This window comes from Mus musculus, chromosome 14, assembly GCF_000001635.26.
Source record: "Mus musculus strain C57BL/6J chromosome 14, GRCm38.p6 C57BL/6J".
Taxonomy (NCBI): Eukaryota; Metazoa; Chordata; class Mammalia; order Rodentia; family Muridae; genus Mus; species Mus musculus.
Window position 1 is genome coordinate 67,319,805 of NC_000080.6, and position 12,769 is coordinate 67,332,573.

General features: G+C 46.0%; 1 protein-coding gene and 1 long non-coding RNA gene across 4 annotated transcripts in view; one reads left to right on the forward strand and one right to left on the reverse strand.

Moving 5' to 3' along the window:
- The window catches only part of Ebf2 (early B cell factor 2), a 197,661-nt gene that overhangs the window by 86,513 nt on the left and 98,379 nt on the right, over positions 1-12,769 (forward strand). The window lies entirely within an intron of this gene.
- 4930438E09Rik (RIKEN cDNA 4930438E09 gene) overlaps positions 12,238-12,769 on the reverse strand; it is a 65,701-nt gene continuing 65,169 nt past the window's right edge. Inside the window, exon 6 of the long non-coding RNA NR_045961.1 lies at positions 12,238-12,645. This is a non-coding gene — a long non-coding RNA (RIKEN cDNA 4930438E09 gene). The remainder of the gene's footprint in view (positions 12,646-12,769) is intronic.

The window sequence follows — 12,769 nt, forward strand, 5'->3', positions numbered from 1 at the left end:
TCATTTTCTTATTGGTTCATATAGGTATTTATGAATGTATGCATAGTTACCTCTGTGTGTGTGTATATATATATATATATATACATATTTATATATGCATGTAAATATGAATATTTATAGATTTGTGGATATGAATATCTAATGGTAGCATTATCCTCACTCTTAATTTTTAAGTGTCTAAAACAGGGGAATCATGCAATGAATTGAAAGCGAAGGAGACAATAACCTTAAGTGGAGGTATTAATTTCATATTATATTCTGGCTTTCTGGAGCATCTACCGGTGATTCCTTTAGCAAGAATTATGATTACTCTAAGAGTTTCCCCTCTCAGGGGAACTTTCAGTCGCACACTAGAGAAGAAAAAAGAGTCAGCGAGTAGAGACTCTCGATTGGAGCATCTCTTCTCCCATTAATTTGTTTAGTGTGAGGAGTGTCTACAGGTACCCTTGAGTAAAGCAGAAAACTGACAGCAAACTGAGCCTTTCCGGTGGGGATAGGACAAAGGACACCCCACGATTAGGCCCCCACTTGTTTATTATGCTGGAGAGCTTTGGTAAATATTTATTCTGGCCATCTTCTTGCTCATTTGCATGTGAAGTTTATTTTCGAAGGCTGTGGTTTTGCTTTGCCTCTAGTCCTTGGAACAAAGGGTAGACAGGCCCTGCCAGCTATATCAGCCTGCTTTGAGGGCTCTGCACCTTGGTCCTATGGGGGTGGGAGAGAGACAGAGAGAGAGAGAGAGAGAGAGAGCAATACTACTGACAGTCCTTCAGGAGATTGGATACTTATACTTAGTATCTCACGACTTTAAAAATAGACTTCCTGGTGATGACAGACTTTCATTCTCCTAGGACCTCATGTGAGTCCAGATGGAGTACTGTTCTATCTGAGAGCAACAGTAACAGTTGAGGCTCTCTGTCATGCTTGGAGACTTAGGGGCTGGTGACAAGATGAGGAAGGCATTCAGAGTCTCTGGATGGCCACTGAAGTACTTTCTATTCCTGCTGTCCAAAAACAGTTGAAGATCTTTGCTTTAGCAAGTAGACAAGTTTGAGGGGACTCTTGACCCTAAACCAGGAAAGGGACTACACTGGGATTTGAGTCGTATGGGCTTCTTCTGTCTTTAGCTTGTTCTTGGATTTGCATCCTATCCTATATGTATAATGGTGTGATATTGTATACACCTTGTTGATGTACTTGAGATGATCCGACCAGACATGCACAGTAAATACTTATACATTCTCTTGTGTGTGTGTGTGTGTGTGCACACGCACATGCACACACATACACACACACACTCTTAAAAGATCTGACTTGGAATGCCTTTAATCCCAGCACTTGGGAGGCAGAGGCAGGCAGATCTCTGTAAGTTTGAGGCTAGCCTGGTCTACAGAATGAGTTCTGGGTCAGCCAGGGTTACACAGCGAAATCCTGTCGAAGAAAACAAAAGTCAAGCAAGCAAACAAACAAAATCTGACTTGGAGAACTGCTTTCAGTTCTTTCAATGACACATGTTTAAGCACACCATCTCAGAGACAGATTTGGGCTAAGAGGATCTAAACGAACACTGCTCTCCTGGAAGAATGGCTTTGCTCTTAAAATCTGGATAAAGTGAGTAAATGAAAAGCCATGCTTTCTAGGGACATGGCACACCTGAGTGCTAACATTGTGCAGGAAGATTTTCTCTTGTTTTCATACCATGTCATGTGTTGCCACTGTGCAAGCCAACAGTGGAGGCTACACCATGCTTTGTGTGTTTGGAAGGTTTCTCCAGAAAAAGAACATAGCCTGGGAAAACCCAGGGCTAGGAGCCATAAATCAGCTTCAGGGAGATGAGATTCCAGAGACACAGCCCTTCAGAGAGCGGAGGGTCCGCCTCAGGGACAACTGTGAAGGATGTCCAAAGAAGTATCAGTATTCTTGCTGCCTTGGTGACGGGATAACAGGATGTACTTTCTTGCCCTTTAATCAAATTTACTTAGGAGGCATCTGTGAATCCTTATTCTGGAATCTCTGGCCCTGTCCATTTTGGCTGCTGTATTTCAGATGTGACTACAGAGAGATCACCTTAGATGGAGAAAGGTCCAGAACAGGTAAGCAGAGGTGTCAGGACCTGGGGCAAAGGGATCTGAACTGATCATGGAACGGGCTACAGTGTAATAGCCAAGGCTGGGCAGCTGAGCCATGAACTTGAATAAAACCGGAGACATCCCCAAACAACAGGCCAGAACCAATCACACCTTGGAACGGAAGATGGTGTCTACCTTTGACATGTCTGGTCATTGGCTTATAAATTGTTATGTTGGCACTGAATAGGTTAGCCAGGAAAACAGCCCTGAGTCGTTACTGGCTAGGCAGAGCCATCTAATGCAAGGAAGAGTTCCTCATTGCCAAGAAATAAATAGCGAGCGTTTCTTCCTTGTTCTCCCAAGCTGGTCTTCAGCTCATCCTCCCTGAGGGCTCTCACCTGCAGTCCTCTCCCGGTGCTTCACGTGCCGAGGCTCTGATAGGCCTGACCCTGACAGGCCTTCTCATGGGCTCAGGTGGACTGTGTCAGCAAGGGTGGAAAACAACGCTTCTGGATTCGATTTTATAATTCCCCTTGCAATCGAAATGGAAAGAGGGCCACTTCAGCGCAGAGCGGAACAATAACAAACTAGACATCCTGGGTCACCATATGTGGGAAAAAGTTCTCCTGGGCCTTATTGTACACACCCAGGGAGTGAAAGAGAGAAAGGGGGCGGGGGGGGGGGGAGAGGGAGGCCCTACCAGCAATGGCAACATCGTTAGGTAGGATAAACAATGGCTAGTCACTGGTGTGGAGCAGAGGCTCAGATTCCAATAGCACTCAATGGGGAGCCTTCCTTAAAAAAATTACAAGAAGCTGGGCTGGAGCTGGTCCACGCTGGGAAAGGCAGAAGAAGCAAAAACAAGAGTCAATGAATGGAAATTAAGCAGCAGGAAACAGGGATTTGGCACAAAGTTGGAATTTGAAACTGTGGAGAGGTGTCAGTGATAAGGTTGTATAGGGTTTCTGGCCAAGAGAGGAGAGAGAGAAAGGAGAAGGAGAAGGAATGCAGATGTGTTCATTGAATAAAGTGCAGATGGGGGGGGCAGGAAGAAAGGATGCAGGGAAGTCGGACTGAGCGGAGGTTACATTTACATTCAAGCAAGGCTTTAAAATTATTTTCTCCGTATGTCTGGATGAAATTACAGGTTGGTTCAGATTGTTCCAATCTACGGGAGAGATTAAGGCAACGTTTATTTGCTTTTACCTCTTCCTGCTTTGGGCAGCCTGGCTTATTTCTGATGGAAGGCTAAGACTGACTCCGGGCAGCTGGGACCAGCTCAGGGCAGCTGGGACCAGGTGTGCATCTTGGGCCGAGGCTCTGTTCAGCTTGTTTTTGTTGGAAATATCGGGGATGTCTCTGAAGATCTCAGCTCATTGTGCAGGTTCCCTGGCCATCACAGAAGTCCCATCAACCCTCTGCTTCTGTAGTGGCCACGGGAGGAAGCCTGGCCGTTGGGGTTCTGGCTCTTATGTGTCAGTGCTAGGTTGGACTGCTCCTGGGCACAAGGTTAACACACTGAAATAAGCATGAGTTCCAATAGTCTTACTGGGCTTATATAACAGGAAAGGTGAACTTTACCCCTACTGCTTGGTTGTCCTTTACCTAGGGCTCCACAAACAGTAAGGATAAGAGGCAGTTGGGTTGGAAGGAGGTGGCAGAGAGATTTTAGTGGGTCTCCTGCTCTGAGACACCTGATATAGTCACTTTACCATCCATGTCACCAGTGGGACTAACAATAACCATCAGGTGTATTTTAGAGGTGTTGTTTGCTGAGACAATATATATGGGAGCACTTTGCAAATATCCTGTGTTCCCTTTCGCAAGGTACCATCCTATCCTTATCTTCTTAGCAGAGAGCTGCAGTTTTGAAGGGGAAATGGCAAGCTTTTCTCGAAAAGAGAGAAAGCTTGCATTTTGGACCCCTCCATCCCGAGTTTCAACAATCGAGGGCATGGCATGAAGTCGGGGATCTTGCCAAGAATTTCCAAGGGATCAATATGGATATCAGCAAACACAGGGCAGCGAGTGACTTGTCTGGTTCCCTCCATTTGATGAGCAATGCTTCCTTGGGGATGAGCACAAATGTCATGTTTTCTCTATTAATGTTGTTGACATAATAGTCTAGATTACACTTAAGCCTCACTGTGTGTCCTCTTGGGAGAGAGAATACCATTTAAATGTTAGCATTGAAGAAGGAAAATTAGATAAGCTTGGAGAGGGGATAGCCAATGAGTTGTTCCCTGTCACAGCATACCACCTGCCTGGTAGAGCTTCCATCCATCCCTATCTTACCTTCGCCCCTTCGCTGATGATCCTAGACCAGAAATACTAGTTCCCTTTCACTATGTGGGACTCTGGTCTGTGCAGCATGACTGTTCAATATGATACTTATGAGGAGGGAGGCATATCACTACATTGATTCTTTTCTTGCGTGATTTAAAGTCTTTTTCTTGTTAATTGGGTATTCATGTGTATGTGTGGCGCTTGTGCATCTGAATGCAATGCCCACAAAAGTCAGAAGAGGACATCGAACCCCCTGGAGTTGGGATCACAGGCAGTTGGGAGCTGTCTGATGTAAATGCTAGGAGCTGCAAGAGCAGTACATCTTAACTGCTGACTCATCTCTCCAGTACCCTCAGTACCTTTATACATGTCCACTAGAAAGTAACACTTGAACTTAGCCAGAAAAGAGAGCTTCCTTCCCACTCCCTGTAGAGCCTCACATAGCTTAGGCTGGCCTTGAATTTACTCTATCTAGGACGATTTTGAACTTCTGATCCCCTGTTTTGATCTCCCAAGTGCTGGGACCATAGGTGTGTGTGCCCACACCTATTTTGTGTGATGGTGGGATTCAAACCCAGGACACCATGCATGGCAGGCAAGCAGTTTACCACCTGAGCTGCATCCTTAGCTCCAGAAAGAGAGCTTTAAAGGGGCTTGACATGTATGAGTACAGAGAAACATCCTTCATTTGGCTTACCATTCAAGCTCTGGAAGAGTTTAAGCACTAAATCTTTCCCTTTTTCCTTCCTCATCGTTTAATTCTTCCTGTGAATCATCAGGCTCTTGTTTTCATTTTTTATGCTTCAAGACATGAGAACGGGCAGTAAACATATCAATCAACATTGCTAGGCCCTCCATTTTTAAGCCCCTGGACCAAATGCCTAATGTGCCACAAAATATGTGGTGCTGCCTTCGATACATCTCCAGAACTTTTCTCTGCCTTTCAAAGCTCACCATTCTGATGTACCCATTTGTCACTGCAGTAGATATAATGGCCTCCCAGCTGCTTTCTTGCCTCCAGGTTCCTCTGGGTCTTCAGCATTCTCTTCCTGGAGAACAATTTGGCTTTACTCGGAGTCTCCTGGAGCAGCTCTGTGCCTGTTGCTGGCAGGGTCCGTGCCTTTGGCCATTCAGGATCGGACTCAGTTGGCAGACCTGCTGCCCAGTGAGTGGCCCAGAGTGCAGGTATCCTCCGTGAGCATCCGTAAGTGCAATGAGTGATCTGTGAGCCTTCTCTCATCCTCCTGGCTTCTTTGGCCCCAGGACGCTTTGTTTGCAGCTTTCTCGTGAGTTGTCTTAGTGTGTGTCCTCACAACAGAGATCTTGGGTCCCCAGCCAGCCGCAGTCACTGTGGGGAGCAAATGAGACATGCAGCAAGCTGGTCATAGCGCAGTTAAACTTTTGATGCATATTAGGGTCTTCCAGTAGTCAGGGGTCCTCAAAGACATGAAAGGAGGGATGGGGACTGGAGCCCTGCTGGCTCTCAGGGCAGGGATTAGTGTAGTCCTAGAGATGGGAGAGAGTGTGATTAACTAACAAGAGGGCCTTGAACTTGAGGGCAGTCATAGCAATAATGGGAAAATGGTGGGGCAGGGTGGGGTAGGTGGGGTGATAGCCATTTAAGGCTATGGAAATACCTCTTCCTCTGTGTCTCAGAACATTTGTGAGGACCAGTGTCTAAATACCTGTCTGAGCAGGAACCCTCTGACTAGCCACCTCCCCGGCTGCTAGAAGGTACTGTCCATGGCAGGCTGGTCAAGGGTCTCCGTCCCCAAGGAGGCGACAATCACAGTAGTAAAGGCCCAGCAGCTCTGCTCTGGGATTCAAGGATGCTGTGCCCTCCAGAACCCAGGGCTCTCAAAGACTGGTTTGGGTTCCCACACAGCCATTGTCACCCTTCCTCCACAAGAACTATTTTGAGCCTCTCCTGTCATCCTTCTCTCCCACACGTTCCCTTAATACGACTAGAAGATAGCTAGTTGGTGCTAACATATGTTCTTATAATTATGTTGCTAGCATGATAGATTATTTATTTGACTTTTTTTTTTTGAGTCCCTGATCCATGTACCAAGACTAAGGATCTTGTTTAAATGAAGAGGTACTAAGGCACCTTGACAGCAGCTTGGGTTTTTTGTTTTTTTTTGTTTTTTTTTTTTTGTTTTTTTTTTTAAAGGGGGAAGAAAAAGGAGAGGCCCCAGCCTTCAAGAGGTCTCTAATCTGCAGCTGTCTGTTTCATATGCACCCTAAGGTACATCTTTGGGGAGACTGAGTCTCCAAGCACCTGAAGAAGTATCACAGCTATCAGATAATGCTAAGCTACTTGTTTCTGACCAGAGAAGGGGGTCAGAGGGCCCCCCCCTGTTGGGTGTCCTCCCGCCTTGAAGCATCACTCACCTGTGGCTAGTGCCCAGTAGTTGGATCTGGGGCAGTGAGCTACTGCAACATTTTCTCTTATCACAGATGGGAGGTCTAATGATCTGAGCACAGTGCCTGCCTAGGGTGACATCGAATTAGTCAAAAGTCAGACCCCACATCAGTTGTCTGGCTTTGGAGTCCCTGTCTTCCCATCTATGGAGTGAACCTTTGTATTACCGACTTTTCTGTTGCTGTGATTAAAAAAATAATATTAATAAACAAAACCATGACTGAAGCGACTGATAGGAGGAAGGGTTTATTTTGGTTTCTTGTTCCAAAAGGATAGATAGGAGTCTGTCATGACCAGGAATGTGGCATCAAATGTCAGACAAGGCGGCTAATGCAGGAACTTAGCATTTACAGAGGAGGGAGAGGAGGAGAGGGGAGGGGGGAGGGAGAGGGAGAGACTGAGGATGCTGCAAGACTCTGAAATCAAAGCCCACTCCAATGCATACTTCCTCCAGCAAGGCCACGCCCCCAGTGACATAATTCCTTAGCAAGGCCACGCCCCCAGTGACATAATTCCTCAGCAAGGCCATGCCCCCAGTGACATAATTCCTCAGCAAGGTCACACCTCCCAAAACCAACCCAAACAGTGTCAACAAGTAGGAACCAATTATTCAAATACTCAAGATGATGGAGAACATAATTTTTTATTCAAACCACCACAGTCACGGTGGAAAGTTCCCCCAGTGGAAATGCATTCCCTTAGCCCATCTAGGAGTCAAGCAGGAGGAAATTAACTCAGCCCAGGAAGTGTGGCTCTACTCTTACTTTTAGAAAAGCCTGTTCCCACTTATCTCCTTCCATTATTCTCTCAACCAGCATTTTCTGAGTATCCATGACCCAATCATAATCAACCCAATGAATTGTTATCCTCTGGGATTTTCCAATATGGAGGCTGGATGCCTAAGTCAAAGAGTCGTTAGCATCCAGGCGCTATAGTGAGAAGAGCCACATGAGCTGCACACAGTTCTAAGAGGTCACAGGGCAGGGCTCCTACTCTGAGCTTAATAGTACTGAGGGGCTTAGCAATGCCTCTTTTCTCTCATGACCTCATATTCCTGCTCTGTTGCAGGTGTAGATGGCCTTCAAGAGGTTTGTTTGCCTCTTTAGACAGTCTGAGCAAAGTGTGCAGTTTACCTACTACTGTATGTGCAGAAGGAAAGATGAGAGTGAACCCAGGTTTCCAAGAGGCAGGAATGACGCTAGGGAAAGGACTCTTCCTAATGGAGCCTGTGGGAAGAGCTCCTGGACGTCCTGCAGGGCAGAGCTGTGCAGCTCAGCCTATGCAATAAGATGAAAGAAAGCCAGTGAGGCAGTAGCAGGGGTTGGAATGGGCAGAAAGATCTGGGTGGGAGGAACGGACATTTGCTTGAGTTTTAAATAAAGCATCACATTTGCCAAGGTGAAGGGCAGATGGAAGAGTGTGTGTGTGTGGGGGGGGCTAGCAAAACGTGCCCCCCCCAAAAGTGACATGTCAGGCTGTGGGATGAGGACTAACAGGATATTGATGACTCCTTAACCCAAAGACTGTCCGGCCTCTTTGCAAATATACCTCCACTCCCTGCGATGGGGGCCCTGGTCCTCGTTTGCCTTGCGCGGACCTCATTTAAACCTCAGCCATCTCAATGCCCTCTGTATATTTGTGTGCGCATGCACATGAGCGTGTAGGTATGTTTCTGTGTGAGTATATGCCACATGTGTGTGGATACCCATCGAGACCAGAAAAGGGTGTTGGATCCTTGAATCTAGAGCTATAGGTGGTTGTGAGCAGCTCAATATTGGTGCTAGGAACCGCACTTGAGTCTTCTTGGCTTCTTGGCTTCTCTGCCAAGTGTTCACGTTAAAAATTACTCCAAGAGGAATAACCTCCGATGATTTATGTTAGACTTGACCCCTGTCTTTTTGTACTTAGGGCATCTACTTCAAGCCATGGTTTATCTTATCTTTGCTTGCCTGCCTAGGAAACGGGGGAACACTTCTGGCTCTGGTTTTCTCCTAGGAATGGATGTAGCTTATCCTTTCACTGGTGGATCTTCAGGCTCTTCAGAGCAGTAAACACTAGGGGATCTTTTCTCTAGCTCAGCCGGTCCATCCTCTCAACGCCCGAGTGAATTTCCAGGTTCCCAGAGATCAAGCTGACTAAAATGATTAGAGAATACAGTTCTGTGACTTGGGAAACATTTGAGAATTGTTTGGATAGAGACAGCATAGAAATACCAGGTGGCCGTTAGGAAATGAGAGAGTGGATTCCAACCAGTGCTGTGCCATTTACCCCCAGCCTCCTGGGTGGCCAGGGAGGGTTTTGGAGTAGAGAATAAAGGGCTGTGTGTGGGGCTGGCTCTTTCTCTTGCAGCTGGACAGGCCTGGACCGCCGCTCACGTAATCACCTCTTACAGCCAGCAGGGAAGATTCTAGTCTCTGGCACCGTCCACGGAGCACCTCTTTATGAGTACTAAATTTGTAAAAATTATAAATGAAAATGAGGTTGTGTGTTATTTCAGCATGTGTTCTATTTAATGAAATAAGATGGTGATATCAAATTACTGGCTAATTTAATTGCCTGGAAAAATTAATTTCTAAAAATGCCAAATCAGAAAGAATAGGGAAACAGCATCTATTTTTGATTTTCATTTGGGATGAAAGCTATACAGAGATTTTTTTTTGTTTTAATCTTTCTTTAAAAACCCATGAACAATCACCCTGTCTTGGGATGGAGAATCAATTTAGTCAACAAAAAGAAAAAAATTTTAAATAAAATTGTGGTTTCAATATGAATTATACACGGCTCCTCAGTGCTGGTTTTTTTTGTTTGTTTGTTTTTTGTTTTTGTTTTTGAGAATCAGTTTGTGCTAAAATTGTGTCAGTTTAACCCCATTTGTGAGCTGATTTACCAGCTTGTGAATTATGTATTTCTGATGCTATTTGGAGCACCAAGGTATTAAGACTGCCTGGAGGTTGCCCGAATCCTAGGACTGGGGGTGCATACCTGTAGCACACAGTGGACAGTTATGGTGACATCTTTGAACCTAGGTCAGTGGTTGGACAAACTTTAACCCGTTCTTCCTTGGTGACCTTCTGGCTTTTTTATGGCTGCAGTAAATCTTTCTCATGTGCCCCAGTCAGTACTCAGATACTGCTATGGACAATGAGACACACAGTGACCAACAGTGGCTAATTAGCTGCTATGGAAGCCTGGATCTTTCTAGCACAGTGGTTCTCAACCTTCCTAATGCACTCCTTTAATACAGCTCCTCATGGTGTGGTGACCCCAACCAAAAAATTAATTTTGTTTCCATATCCTAACTGTAATTTTGCTACTGTTATGAATTATAAGTAAATATCTGATATGTAGGATATCTGATATTGCAACCCTCAAGGGGGTCATGACCCACTCTTTTACAGCATGGTTGCAGATAGACTGATACCATGTGCTTTGTTCACATGGCCTCTATACAATACTAACACTGTAGCCCAGGCTGGTTATAGACTCCCTGTGGAGCCAAGGATAACCTTAAAATTCTGATGCTCCTGTCTCCATCTCTCAAACTCTGGGATTACAGGCATGCACCACAATGCCTGGTTTATGGGGTTCGGGAGATCAAACTGAGGTCCTTGTACATGGTAAGCAAAACTCTACCCACAGAGCTTCCTCCCCAGCCATCTTTCTGTTTAATAAATGTCCTCACATACACAATATGGTGGGAACCGTTGATGTAGCATTTTAGTGAACGATGACATATAGAAGCCCACCTGAGGGGTTCCGAGAAGTCTTTGCTAAAGTCACAGAACCAGGGAGCATTCTGTAGCCCATCAGTCAGGAACGAAGGAAGCAAACAGCCAGCTCAGTGGGTGACCTTCATGTGATGCTTATGAGCTAGGCTAGTAAGTTAGGGTGAGTCACTCGTCCTTAAGTAAAACAGTACCTCGGTTTAGCCTGGCTCCGTTGTGATGTGCTCTGCTGTGCTGTTCAAAAAGGTGACAAAATTAATGTTTCTAGAAATAATGATTTAGCCCTTAACTGATTTAAGACATTTCACCACAAATGTCATCCTGTGTGGTACTGATGAATGCCCCCAGGCCAGCTCTAGGCAGATCTGTGAAGTAGGCCGAGATTATTTTCCAGTCCCTGCCTGCTTCTTACGGCAGTCACTTTCTGCCAACACCATCCTCTCCCTCAGTCCCGTGACCCCTCCTCCATTGCTGACAGTGCCCTTCTAATGCCCTTGGCTTTTCTCTAACAATGAACGAATGAATGACCAGATGATCTGGAAACCTCCCCGTCCTGAGGTATTAGTGACTTCCTGCATTGCCTTTCTTGAGGGTATTGTATTTTAAAAGGGACTCGTAAAGAGGCCCCCTGGACACCCAGAGAGTTTCTCCCATTCCCTTGGTTGTCACAATTAGTGGCTGATCTCTGGGCGATTTGATTTTTACTGAAATCAAAAGAGGAACCTTGTTAAAGTGTGTGTGTGTGTGTGTGTGTGTGTGTGAAGTCCAATGCCTCCTGACATGGTTTCTAAGGGTACTGTCAGTAGCTCCGAGGGATCCAATGGAGAGGTAAACAGCATAATCACTACACAGCATGCGGAGGCTCAGCACCTGGCCAGAACCACAGTGCCAGCCACTTCTTTTGGACAGTTCCTTTGGTCTCCTGCTTCCTGAGGGATGGTGAGGACCAAGGGACTTGATGTTCGACAGTGATCAAATAGCATGGGAAGAGGCCTCAGCAAATGGCATCAGCGATGGCGCGTGTGGAGATAGTTCTTATGATGACTGCGTTTGTACAAGACCTGTCATTATCTCCAGCCCTTGATTTGGGTGTGTTTTGGGGTCTCTGGGTGCCTCTGGACATCAGCCACCATAGCTGGAGTTGGAGCTGAAGCATTTTACTGGCCTCCTTTTTGCAGACAGAAAGAGGCTGAGCAGTCGGCACCACTGCCACATCAGACTCAGGTGCTCCAAGGTTTCCAAAACCCTGGGGTTCTGAGAGATGTATTCATCTTTCAGTTAAGGCTCCATTTATTTCCCCTGTGTTCAGGGGCTCAAGGAGGGAACCACTATTTCCTTTATTTTATGAGTCATGGCTGTTCTGTCATTTTGGGAAGGGCCTCGGGCCCCTCAACAGCGTTATCCCTGTCCAATTATCTCGAGTGAAGGCACACAGCAAAGAGTATTTCCTTTCTAATGTAGTTATAAATGTCGCGTCAGTGGGAGATTCGAGAATGCGATCAGGAATTCCATTTCCTAGTCAAACAGGGTGTAATTACAGGGGGACTCTGGGCTCATCCCTCATGGGATATCGTGACTGGGGAGGGAGAAGCAAGACATGTGGGCACCTCTTTTGGATCAGGAAAAGAACTATAGTCTTGGAAGTCTCTCTCTTTGACTTTGCTTGTTCAGCTATAGAACTAGTTTGTATCCCCATGGTGACAAAACCTGTTCTCTAGAGTTGTAGCAATCTGGGGGCGGGGGGACTTTTATTCATCCACACAACACTCACAATGGGGGTGCTACAGGAAGCAGGGAGAGGCATAAAGGTTGTCATTTTGACTTCCCCCAGCAGAGTCATGGAGAAAACTTGTTACTAGAGTTCTGGTTTCTGCTGAGATCCCCCATGTCTAATCTCGAGAAGGACTGTGGAAAGGCTCTACAAATGAAGAGTGCTCAGATGGCTAGGCCCTCTGGTTAGAACGTTCTGTTCCATCCGTAGCTGCTTCCCGTGTCTTCTGTGTAATGGACTCCACTCCGAGTTGTGTGTCACAGTTGCCTGCTCTCGCACAGAGAAGGAAATCCAGAATGACAGATCATTCGGGGTCTATACCTGAGGTCCGATTCAAATTCACAGGAAGGGAAGACATCTTCAACTCTCCTTGGGATTAAGATAGAAATACCAATTGTTGCCCAGATTGAGGAATACCCAGGGTGGATGAGAAATGGAAGAGGGTTGCCTGATATGGCAGAGGCAGGAGGATGGTGTGCTACACTGCAAAACT